Below are 13,309 nucleotides of genomic sequence, written 5' to 3'. Positions count from 1 at the left end.
ATTGTTGGGGTCTTTCATGGCTTGGTTCAGCATCATGCTGAAGAAGATTGAAAAGAGGGTTGGTGCGAGAACACAGCCTTGCTTCACGCCATTGTTAATGGAGAAGGGTTCAGAGAGCTCATTGCTGTATCTGACCCGACCTTGTTGGTTTTCGTGCAGTTGGATAATCATGTTGAGGAACTTTGGGGGACATCCGATGCGCTCTAGTATTTGCCAAAGCCCTTTCCTGCTCACGGTGTCGAAGGCTTTGGTGAGGTCAACAAATGAAGACGCTGTTTACATCCGGTACCGCACGGATGGCAGTCTCTTCAATCTGAGGCGCCTGCAAGCTCACACCAAGACACAAGAGCAACTTGTCCGTGAACTACTCTTTGCAGACGATGCCGCATTAGTTGCCCATTCAGAGCCAGCTCTTCAGCGCTTGACGTCCTGCTTTGCGGAAACTGCCAAAATGTTTGGCCTGGAAGTCAGCCTGAAGAAAACTGAGGTCCTCCATCAGCCAGCTCCCCACCATGACTACCAGCCCCCCCACATCTCCATCGGGCACACAAAACTCAAAACGGTCAACCAGTTTACCTATCTCGGCTGCACCATTTCATCAGATGCAAGGATCGACAATGAGATAGACAACAGACTTGCCAAGGCAAATAGCGCCTTTGGAAGACTACACAAAAGAGTCTGGAAAAACAACCAACTGAAAAACCTCACAAAGATAAGCGTATACAAAGCCGTTGTCATACCCACACTCCTGTTCGGCTCCGAATCATGGGTCCTCTACCGGCACCACCTACGGCTCCTAGAACGCTTCCACCAGCGTTGTCTCCGCTCCATCCTCAACATCCATTGGAGCGCTTACATCCCTAACGTCGAAGTACTCGAGATGGCAGAGGTCGACAGCATCGAGTCCACGCTGCTGAAGATCCAGCTGCGCTGGATGAGTCACGTCTCCAGAATGGAGGACCATCGCCTTCCCAAGATCATGTTATATGGCGAGCTCTCCACTGGCCACCGTGACAGAGGTGCACCAAAGAAAAGGTACAAGGACTGCCTAAAGAAATCTCTTGGTGCCTGCCACATTGACCACCACCAGTGGGCTGATAACGCCTCAAACCGTGCATCTTGGCGCCTCACAGTTTGGCGGGCAGCAACCTCCTTTGAAGAAGACCGCAGAGCCCACCTCACTGACAAAAGGCAAAGGAGGAAAAACCCAACACCCAACCCCAACCAACCAATTTTCCCCTGCAGCCGCTGCAACCGTGTCTGCCTGTCCCGCATCGGACTTGTCAGCCACAAACGAGCCTGCAGCTGACGTGGACTTTTTACCCCCTCCATAAATCTTCGTCCGCGAAGCCAAGCCAAAGAAAAAAACTACCATCCTCTGCCTTGGCTGTGGGCAAACCACTTTGGAATCCATGCTGCAAAATTTTTTAAAAAATTAAATTGAGACATATAGCATGATTACAGGCCATTTTGGTCCCACGAGCCCAATTACACCTGATTGATCTACAACCTTGGTACATTTTTGAAAGGTGGGAGGAAACCAGAACCCCTGGGGAAAACCCACACAGACATGGGGAGAACGTACAAAACTCCTTGCAGAGAGCATGCTTTTCAAACCTCAGTCCCGATCTCTGGCACTATAAAGGTGTTGCGTTAATCACTACACCAACCCTACTGCCCCCATGCCCCCATGCCATGGCTTAACATAAGGAATCTTTGTCAAATGCCTTACTAAAATACATACACCACATCTACCGCCCTTCCTTCATCAATGTCTTTTGTCACATTCTTGAAAGACTCATTTAGGCTCATGACAATGCAACTTGCCCATTACAAAACCACGCTGACTAATCTTTCATAACATTACGCTTTTCCAAACGTTTATAGACCTTGACCCTGAGAATCCTCTCCAAAGGTTTGCCCACCACTGACATCAGACTCACCATTCCATAACTCATGGTATTCTCTCTGTTACCTTTTTTGAACATTTCATGTTTTTCAGAAGCAACAAACACTCTCTCTTGCTTAACCTCAATGTGCTCCAACACATTTGACCTCACTTTCACCAAGGTACCTCTCCTTGGTGAGCACTGAAGCAAAGTGTTCATTAAGGTTCTCCACTACTTCATCCACCCCCAGGAACATCTCTGCCCCACTCCCCCCCCCTCACCCACATTCTATCCTTGAGCAATCCTAACTCTCACTTCACACTTTGGGTTTTCCTTAATCCTATTTGCCAAGGCCTTCTCGTGTCCCCTTCGAGATCTCCCACCTCCCTTCTTGAGTTTCTTCCTGGATCCATTTTAAAAGTTTTAAGTTTTAAGGGAATGATTTTTCTTTGTCCCCGGCTTCAAAGCCGTGCTCTCTCTTTCGCTTCTCTTTTGGTGAGGCTTGCAATTTTACTTAAAAATTGCCACCTACTCATGATCAGTAGTCACATGACATCATGTTTTGTTTGAATATGGAAAAGATTCAGATAGAGGATTCCAGGTGCTGTGGGTGTCATTTTATAATTTTGCTTCAATGCAATTGGATTGTCTGACTTGAATCTTTTCCATGTTCTTTTTCGCTATTTTTTCTCTTCCTTCATTTTTCCTTTAATGTTAATCATATATGCTGTTAGGGAGGGGTACTGAGTTTTTTCTTTACGTTTTCTCTCTCCTTTTTTGTTATTTTCCTTTGATTTTCTATTTCTTTTTTCTTTTAAAATTACTTTTATTGAGTTTTATCAGAAAAACAAGTCAAAAAAGGCAGTAAATCAATAACAATGAAACTTCTGCTGATTTACAAATAATAATATATGGTACAGTAGAAATATGACTTAATTCTAAATCCAATAAATGGAAATGTATACAATATTATAAGAAAAAAAAGGAAAGAAAAAAGGAAAAAACATTCAAACTCACAGCAGTCAAGGTTAAAATTCATATTGTGTGTAGTGTTAAATCTAAACAAGCGGCCTCAGGGAACCAAACAAGCACACCCAGTAACATCCATCATCACACCTGATTAGTCAACTGATGGAAGTGAGCTAGAAATGGGCTCCAAGTCTTATCAAAAGAAATCTTGATTTTTGTGACATTGTGTCTAATTTTCTCAAGAATTAAAAAGGATATAATATCTAACAGCCATTGTGTAGGTTGGAAATCATCTTTCCATTTTAACAGAATTACCTTCTTGCTAATAAAGTGGAGAATGCTATAACCTGTCTTTGATTAGAAGATAAAATAATATTTATATCTTTAGAAAAACCAAATGGTGCAATTACTGGACATGGATCTAAAGTGATCCTAAATATGGTAGAAAAAGTTCTAAAAGTCCAATATTTTTGCAATTAGGGCAAGTCCAAAACAAAGAGGCATCAGATATTTTACATTTTTCACAAAGTGAACTAATATCAGAATAAATGTGAGTTAGTTTGACTTTGGAGAAATACACATGATGAAGCCCTTTGGATTGAATAAGACTCTGCCCAGCGCACAATGACGAATCGTAAATCAGGCCCAAAATTGAAGTCCATTCTTCCTCTGAGAAAGAGATATTCGGATCATTTTCCCATTCAGTTTTAATTCCACAAAGAAATTGCTTTCATGTTCAATAGTTTATAATAAAAAAACAGATATATCATGCCTTTGTGAGTAAACTCAAAGATTTTGTCGATAAAATTTGGGTCAGGAAGAGTAGGAAATGTTAAAAGCTTTGAGCAAGCAAAACATCAAATTTGATAGTATCTGAAATAATGTCTATTTTATAGGTTAAATATCATCCCCAATTGTTGAAGAGATATAAAATGCAGTTGTATAAAAAGATCTTTAAAACTATTAATACCTAAAATATGCCAATCTTGAAAATTGGCATCTAAAATAATTGTTTGAAATAAATAATTTGAAATCATAGAACTTGTAACTATAAGCATTAAGTCTGAAAAATTTTCTGAATTAATTCCAGATATTCAATCTATGTGTAATTATTAAGTTCTTTGTCAATTTTTGAATAGAGATAGGTGCAGATGACCCCAATACCACCCATAGGGAGGTACTTCTGAGGGACTTCAACTGCATCTTAATCCAATTAGGATATTCATCTGTCTTTTGACATTGGAACAAAAGAAACATATTTCTTATGTTTATAGCCCAGAAGTAAAAATGAAAATTAGGTAGGGCTAATCTCCCATTATTTCTAGTGTTCTAAATTTATTCAATCTAGGTTTCTTGTTTTGCCATATATATATAAAACACATAATAATTGATTCAAAGTTGTCATAAAAGGATTTTGGAATAAATATTGGCAGTGATTGAAAGAGGTATAAAAATTTTGGTAGAATATTAATTTTAACTGAATTAATACGACCAATCATAGTCAATGAGACTGGTGACCATCCTGTAAGAATTGATTTGGTTTGGTTGACTAAAAGTGCAAAGTTTTCTTCAAAAATATTTTAAAAATTCTTAGTTATGATCATGCCTAAGTATTTAAATTGTTTATTCACTATTTTGGATGGCTATTTGGAATAAAGTTCCAGTAATTCAGTCTTATGAAGATTGATCTTATAACCAGAAAGTCTGCTAAAGCAAGGAAATAATGACAGTATATATTCAGTATGGATAACTCAGGGTTGGAAATGAACAACAAAAGGTCATCTGCATAAAGAGATAATCTAAACAAACCAGTAAAATCAGGATTTGCCCACAGAGCAATAGCAAGTGGTTCCAGTACTAAGTCAAAAAGCAACCGGCTCAGAGAACAGCCTTGTCTCGTGCCTCAATGTAGTTTAAAAAGCTTGGATTGCTGGGAATTGGTATTAATTGAGGCCATTGGAGATGTACATGAGTTTTATCCAATGTATAAAAGCTGGGCCAAAATTAAATTTTACTCGGGTGGCAAATAAATATTCCCATTCTACTGTCGAACACTTTTTCCGCACCTAAGGATAAAATACATTCATATCTATGAGTAGAAGGTGTATACGTGATATTCAGTAATCTATGGATATTATAATAAGAATGCCTATTTTTAATGAAACCTGTTTGATCCGTTTATTATAGCTGGTAAAACATTCTCCAATCAATTCACTAAAACAGTTAAAATCTTAACATTCCCATTTAATAAGGAGATCGGTCTATCCATTGAGTCTTTGCCTTTTTTAAGATCACAGAAATAGCTGCTTTCCTTCTCAAAAAGAGTCGTTTAATACCAAGTTAAATGTGGGACTCATTGTTTAGAAAAAGTTTTGTAAAACTCAACTGGATAAGCATCCAGCCTAGGAGCTTTACTTGATTGTAATGAAAATACTGCTTTATGCAATTCTTGTTGTGAAATTGGAGCTTCTAGATGTTCTTTATTTTCTTGAGAAATTATCTGTAACTGTCTAAAAATTCATTCATTAATTTGTGCTTCTTATTAAATTCAGAGGAATATAATGTAGTTTCGAAATAGTTTAAAATATTATGTATTTTAGATTGATCAGTAGTAGTGGTACCATCAAGGAAGATGTATCTTATTAATTGTCTTATTAGCCAACATGGCTTTTAATTGGTTAGCCAACAATTTACTGGACTTCTTTGCATGAATATAAAATTTGCCTTTAGTTCTTAAAATCGATTGTTCAATCAGATGGATAGAAAGAAGGCCAAATTTAGATTTTAGATGAAGATTTTCTCTTTCACCTTTTTCTTTTTTTCTCTCTTTTTTTCTATTATTAGTTTTCTTTTTTTAATATTAATTGGACTATGAATTATGGATATGTTTTACAATTTAAGTTTGATTTTGATATACTGATTGATTTATTAATTCCGTGTAACTATCCATATCATTTTATTGTAATGTACTGGTATTATAAGCTCTTTATTAAAATTAATAAAAAAAACTTAAGAAGAAAGAAACGTTTTAACACTATCTTTAGCGGTGACACATTCTGGGAGAACTTTTAATGATTTAAATGTTGTTGAGCAATTTCCATGCAGAGATTGTTGGATTTCAACTGTAATTATCTATGTTCTCATTCCAGATGTTCTGTCAAAAGGAGCCCTTTACACTTCATTCCAATGGATTCAATGATGTGCAGAATACACTCTGCAAACTCTCCTTTTTCAATTTTTTTTCAACTGTAGACAGGAGAGATTAAACTGAGAAAGCTGCATTTAATTGTTTGCTGAGGTGATTTTACTGTGAGTGGAATTTTCAAACTCGTCAACAACTTAGAGAAAAGAATTCTCCAGATTACAGCAGCATACAGAGAAAGTTAAAGAGCTGAAGAAGCAGATTTCTTATGAAGAGCAAAATCAGAATCAAAAGTTATTGTCATGAACCTCATGAAATTTGTTGTTCTGCAGCAGTATCACGGGGCAAACATTTATATAAATCACTTGATACAATAAATAAAAATAGTGCAAGAAAAAGAAAATATCAAAGTAAGGTAGCGTCTATGGTTCATTGTTCATTCAGGAATCTGATGGCAGAAGATAAGGAGCTGACCTTGTGCCATTGAGTGGTCATCTTTAGGCTTCTGTACCTTTTTCCTGATGGTAGCAGAGTGAAGAGGACATGGCCTGGGAGGTGGGGGTCCTTGAGGGTAGAGGCTAATTTCTTAAGACTCCATCTCCTGCAGATGTTCTCGATGGAGTAAAGACTGCTGCCTGTGATGTCGCAGGCTGAGCTAACAACCCTCTGGAGTTTTTGATTATAGAGCGTAGGCACCACCATACCAGACAGTGAATAAATCAGACAAAATGCTCTCCAGCGTACACCTGTAGAGTTAAGATATGTGGTTTATTAATGTCACTGGCACAGCCTAACCACGGGGAAGGATTATTACCTTTGTCGCTATGTCCTGGTGAGGTTTGCATTGATTTCATTTTGTTTACTTTTGAAAAATGTCAGGCTAAATTGCAAAATGAGGGAGCTTGCAATTTCTGTTAAGTTGAAAACAAACATTAAAATATGTCAAGGAGAAGGAATATATTTATAAACGTTTGCTGCTAGCAATTCAGAATAGCTCAGTGTGACAGCTAAAAAGGTTATTGTTAACAGGTCCAGTAGCCCAGGTCCAATCTGATCTCTGGTGCTGTCCATGTGGAGTTTGTACCTTTTCCCCAAAAATGTGGAGTTTCTTCTGGGTGCTAGTGGAGTAATTGACTGCTGAGAATTGCTCTAAGAGGGAAAGTGTTGTGCAAGATTGGTGGGAAGATAAAGGGGGCAGTTACAGAGAATGACATGGGAATGGAATAGGTCTGTGAACTGGTACAGACCCAGTGAGCTGGATGGTTTCCTTCTATGATGATGCAAATATGGAGACATTTTTTTCAAAGATGCCTTGCTGTTATCCTGCATTGAGAGAAGCAGTTACATTACTGGAGGAACTTAACTGAAAAGTGATAGCATCTGAAAATATTACTGATTCATTAGAGCCCACAGCACAGTGAACCCACTAGATTGCAAACTAAAGCATTATCACAAACACTGAAAAAGTTATGCTTCGGGATTTCGCAGATTAAATCAGCTTTTACCTGATTTGATCTTCTTCCTCTTTTATGGAAGATTTTCAAAGATCTTGGACTTCACAGGAATAGAATATTTTCCTTGGTAAAGAAAAAGAAAACTGAATGTGGCTTAGAGAGTTATCTTGTGTTCCAATTCAGTGCAAAAAGAACATCTTTAGATGATAGCACTGACAGCTGTCACTTTGCTCACCACAGCATAGTGACAATCTACAAAATCTCTAGAAATAAGGCTTTCCGTAGAACCATGCAAAATGCTGGAGGATCTCATTGGGGGTCAGGCAGCATTCATGCAAGGCAATAAATAACATCTTGGGTCAAGACCCTTCATCAGGAAGACATCCATCTGTAGAACATCCACATCACAACAGATCCTGAATCCCCATCACTTGCACAGACACCAGTAAAATAGAAAGGATTACAATTAGTGTTTTTTTTTCTCCCGGAGTGTCTGCCCCAACAAGAGGAAAAGGTACAGAGTACCAGGGGGAATATTTCAAAACCAAATTTCAGAAATTTATAAAGTTCAAAAATTCAGGATCTTTCATTGGCAAAACATAATGACTTTGCTCTGTTTTTAACTGTAATTTTCTCTCATTTGGTTTAGTGTAACACTTCTCCCAATACTGCTGTGTATTTATTTGTTTATTTATTTATTTATTTATTATTGTTTTACCAGTTCTATATGTTAACTTGCCTGGATAGCACACAAAGCAAAGCTTTTTACTGTATATTGGTACACATGACAATAAACAATGCATCTAGGTTCCAGAAGCAAAATGTCTCTTTTGGTATTAAGATAACAAGATGCTGTGCTGTGATCCACACCAGGGCATCTTCTCGCATGGATTCACAGAAGGCTTGTTTCCTCTCTGGTTCCAAGGCTGATGATGAGACAAATGTGAGAAAGGGGGTGGGAAGTGCCTGACGAGGCAGGTGGCTGTGTTGCTTGTGAGGTGGTCTGCTCTGGTGAGTGTAACATGGCAGCATTGCCGGAGCTGATATAACATCAGCACTGCTACTGGTGCAGACCCCTGGAGGGTGGGAGTGAAGTCTCAGTGCTTCCCTACTGGGTCCAACTGCCCAGTCCATCTGCTGTTAGCTCTGTCTAGGCTTTAATCAGCCTGTTAAAGGAGATAACAGTGGTTTATTCTAAAATTCTGCAATGGCGGGGTCTAGCCCAAGATGGCAGTGCCTATCGTCAGCAGTAACCACAATGGGTTGCACACTCTAGGGAAGCAGAGAACTGGTGCAGGGCACCAGAAATTGGGAATACCACCCCTGTCTGAGAATGAGAAGCAGAGGAGATGACCCACGGGATGGTGACCACAGCAGCGGACCGGCAAGGGTTCTGAGACTGACTAACACACAGACAATGGGGTGTTGGTGAAGCAAGGTGAGGAACCCACGCAGGCTACAGGCTGCTGGTGACTGCGGTCACAGGTCTCATACCAGGCTATGAACTGCAGGAGACTGACTTGAGACAGGCTGAATGGGTTCCAGGTTTCGGAACCAGGATGAGAGAGGATGCTGAAGGCTTCCAAATCATGTCAGAAGGGTACATCCAGAGCTCAGGTAGCTAATGTTTAGGATTGAAGGCTGTGTGGCTACAGGAGTTCTGGAGGGTTAGGGTTAGGGTTAGGGTTATTGTGACCCTGGGGGATTGCTTCTCTTTCTCTGGCTGAAAGGGGCACTGGGTAATTTTAGCTGAGAGGGAGTCTTTGTCTGCCTTACTATAGGAAAATTCATGAACTATCACATTTTCTGTTTTATTACATGACCATAACATTTTTGAAAAATCTTACTTTGTGTTCTCTTGATGTTTGTCAATACCATCCCAAATATTTGCCCTTGAACTTTGAGTAGTCCTGGGTCTGGGATTCCCAGGAGTCTCCCATGAATCTCCCTCCAAAAAGCAAACTGCTGGAGGAACTCAATGGGTGAACGATTGCGGTGAATTAAGATTTCAACCCGAAATGTCCATTTCCCTCCACAAATGCTGACTCTCTGAATTCCTCTAAATTGCAGGATCCATTTATCTCCCTGTCTGCGTCAAGAGGCCCGAGAGCTTCAGGCTTGGACTTGCCAACAGGGAAAAGGAAGGTTTTAAGAATGATTTGGGGAACATTATTGCAGCCAGAACTCCAATAGGGAGCCACACAAAACCAGGTCATGTTCTGGTTCACAGTGACCCCCAGTGGCCTGTCCAGGAAGCACCACCTGAATTGTAAGGAGAATGGGTGGATATTTTCTGGCTGAGCTGATCTGACTCATGGAAGAGAAACCTTTGGAATATGGTGGAGATGCAGGCTGATCCCAGAACAAATTCCCAGTCATTCTCCTCTGCCCATAAAGAATATGTTTAACTAAAGAGTTCTCCCTCATTGGGATGGGCAATGAGGAAGTGTACAGGAGGGAGATAGATCAGCTAGTTAAGTGGTGTCAGAACAACAACCTTGCACTCAACGTTAGCAAAATCAAAGAGATAATTGTAGACTTCAGGATGAATTCAAGGAAGCACGACCCAGTCCTTATTGAGAGCTCAGCAGTGGAGAGGGTCAAGAACTTCAAATTTCTGGGTGAACATCTCCAAGGATCTATCCTGGAGCCTCCATGTTGATGGAATCATGAAAAATGTTCACCAGCCGCTATATTTTGTAAGTAGTTTGAGGAAATTTGGTATGTCACCAAAAAAATCTCATAAACTTCTGCCAGACCATTCTGGCTGGTTGCATCACTGTCTGGTATGGAAGTCCCAACTCTCAGGACAAGCAAAAATTCCAGAGAGTTGTTAACTCAGCCTGCGACATCTCGGGCACCAATCTTCACTCCATTGAGGACTTCTACAGGAGGCAGTGTCTCAAGAAAGCAGCTTCTATCCTCAAGGGCCCACAATCTAGGTCATGCCCTTTTCACTCAGCTACCATCAGGAAGGAGGTACAGGAGCCTGAAGACCAGCGCTCAGTGGCACAAAGACAGATTCTTCCCCTCTGCTTTCATAGCCCTGAATGAACAATGAACCACAGACACTCCTTACTTTGACCTTTCCTTGCTCTATTTTGTTTTTATTTATTTTGACATTTAATATTTATTAAACATTTGCCCCCATGATGCTGCTGCAAAACAACAAATTTTGTGACATGCTCATGACATTAAATTCTGATTCTGATTCGTCTGTACCTTGCTGTTCCTTGGGGCACATGTACTCTGTGACAAAATGCCTTCCCAAAGGCTGCACTGGTACATAATCGTCTGAACTCAGTCAGGGGTAGGACGTGAGAAGGAGTTGGATTCTGTTGATGAATGAGATGGGTCACTTAACAACAATGATGTAGTCCAATATGCTGGAGCATATTGTAGGGTCAAGGAGTCATACCACACAGACAGGCATTCAGACTATTAATACGAATCCTGCACTAAGCCCATTTTATTCTCATCATAATCCCAGCAATGGTCCTTAGATTCTACCATGTGGAGGAAGCAATCTAAGAGTGATAGATTTAAGGGAGATGACTATATCTGTGTTGGAGAATTGGGACAGATGAGATAGATGATGTATCACAATAAACAGTGTGTATTTCATGGGTCTGTCAGAAAATGATGTGGAATATATCAAAATGCAACAAAGAGATCGAAGATTAAACAAAGTGTGGCTGTGGGAGGTGGGGGGGTGAGTCTGTGTGTGGCCGTAGGAGGTGGGGGTGGGTCTGTATATGGCTGTGGGAGGTGGGGGGGTGAGTCTGTGTGCGGCCATGGGAAGTGAGGGTGGATCTATATGTGGCCGTGGGAGGTGAGGGTGAGTCCGTGTGTGGCCGTGGGAGGTGGGGGTGGGTCTGTGTGTAGCCGTGGGAGGTGGGGGTGGATCTGTATGTGATCATGGTGGTGATACCAGTGTCACTGTGGGGGGGAGGGGGAGCATCAGTATCACTGTAAATGGGTATCAGTGATTCTTTGGGGGGTATCAGTGTGACTGTGAGGGGGGTATCAGTGTCACTGTGAATGGGTATCAGGGACCCTGGGGGGTATCAGTGTCTCTGTAGGGGGGATCACTGTCACTGTGAGGGGGTATCAGTGTCACTGTGGGGGGGGGGGTTATCAGTATCTTTATGAGGGTGGGTAGGCTGTTAACTGAGTGGAAGACCTCATTTTCTTATCCCGTCAAGGTACTAACAGAGATGACCACATGTAAACTACTCAATGACATGCTATAGGTAAAAATAAATTATTGTTTTAAATTAAACTGCATTAATACAAGGCTCAAATTCATAAAATTCCTCGACACAATGCAAGTCCCAAGGTCATCAACAGAAAGAATAGCCTTAGTACCCAAGAAGATTAAAGCTCTTGTAAAAGGAGCAACTATTCGGCTGTGAAAACCAGATGGGAGATCTAAATTGTGCTGACTTGGTTCTGATCTTTGGTGTACAATTGATTGCTACAACCAGTAAACTCAAACCTACGTCCCACTAGGGAAGACCAGCATGGTCTCAGCACTGCTCTTTACAAATGACTTTATATCCCACAGTTGCAATGTGTGAGGATTGGTGACAGCACCTCCTCCATGATCATCTTCATTGTTGGGGGACCAGAAGGCTATATACTCAGCCTCCTACTATATTCCCTGTACATCCATGTCTCCTTGGCCAAACACTGCTCCAACTCCATCTGTAAACTCTCGGATGACTGCATCGTAAGGGAGGATATCTCATGAAGATGAGGCAATGTACAGAAGAGATAGAAGGGCTTGTGGCTTAACGCCATGACAATAGCCTCCCCCTCAATAAGAGCTGGCAATAGACTTCCACAAGAGGGAAGTCTGCATCAACAGTGTTTGTTGGAGTTAGTAGGCAGCCTTAAGTTCCTTGGAATAAACATCTCCAGTGATTTATCCTGATTCACTCATGCTGATGCAATGGCCAAGAAAGTGCACCAGTAGCTCTACTTCCCTAGAAGCTTAAAGAAATTTGGCAGGTTATTTTCATCCCTTAAAAACTTCTACATCTGCACTATTGAAAGCACCATATCAGGCTGCATCACTGCATGGTACAGGAAGTGTTTCATCTGCAAGCTCATGCAAAGTGTTGAGAAAGTGGCTCAGGCCACCACACATACTCCCTTCCCCTCCATTGACTCCATCTATAACTCCCGTTGCCTTAGTAAACCCACCAACATATTTTCCATCCTGATAACACTCACTTTACCCTTCTCCCATCTGGAAGAACATCCATGAGCATGAGATCATGTACCACCAGATTCAATGAGTTGATTTCCTGCAGTTATCAAACTCATGATCGAGCCTTAAAATTGTATTGCTTTTCTCTGTCACAACTGATCTCTCTCTATAACTCTGCTCAGTTGAACTGTGTCTTACTTGTTGTACTACGTATAAGATGTCCAACTTGTCTTCTTGAAAAGCAACCTCTATCCTTGCATCTTTGTGACAATAAACTTGAATTTGATCTGATGATCCTATCAATCTTCCATTGGGTCATTTGTCTTTAGTACTAAGGTGCTGCCCATATTTTGAGATTAGCTTCCACTGCTATGAGGCAGATAATAACTTGGGCTACTTATCCAGTTTAGATTAAATATTTTTATAGTTGAAATTCAGCTAATTTAACTTATTCATATGATTTGGATTACATAAACAAGAAAATCTGCAAACTGTGCATTAAACGACTATCTACCCATTCTTTACATCAATTATTTTATTGAACTTTTGCTCTCATAAGTTGATGGATTGACCATATAGCAGCACACCAATGATGTGATAATAAACACAAGACTGATGAATTTGAATAGAATCAGAATTT

At 40.5% G+C, this 13,309-nt stretch overlaps 1 long non-coding RNA gene across 3 annotated transcripts in view; it reads left to right on the top strand.

The window, feature by feature from the left end:
* LOC138740719 (uncharacterized) overlaps positions 1 to 6,144 on the top strand; it is a 34,519-nt gene extending 28,375 nt beyond the window's left edge. For all 3 annotated transcript variants that reach the window (XR_011343165.1, XR_011343147.1, XR_011343156.1), the window contains one exon: positions 6,008 to 6,144. This is a non-coding gene — a long non-coding RNA (uncharacterized lncRNA). The remainder of the gene's footprint in view (positions 1 to 6,007) is intronic.
* Positions 6,145 to 13,309: the final 7,165 nt, after the last annotated feature.

The sequence above is a fragment of the Narcine bancroftii genome, chromosome 1 (assembly GCF_036971445.1).
Source record: "Narcine bancroftii isolate sNarBan1 chromosome 1, sNarBan1.hap1, whole genome shotgun sequence".
NCBI classification, from domain to species: domain Eukaryota; kingdom Metazoa; phylum Chordata; class Chondrichthyes; order Torpediniformes; family Narcinidae; genus Narcine; species Narcine bancroftii.
Note: the sequence above shows the minus strand (reverse complement) of the source record. Positions and strands in the feature narration are given on the sequence as shown.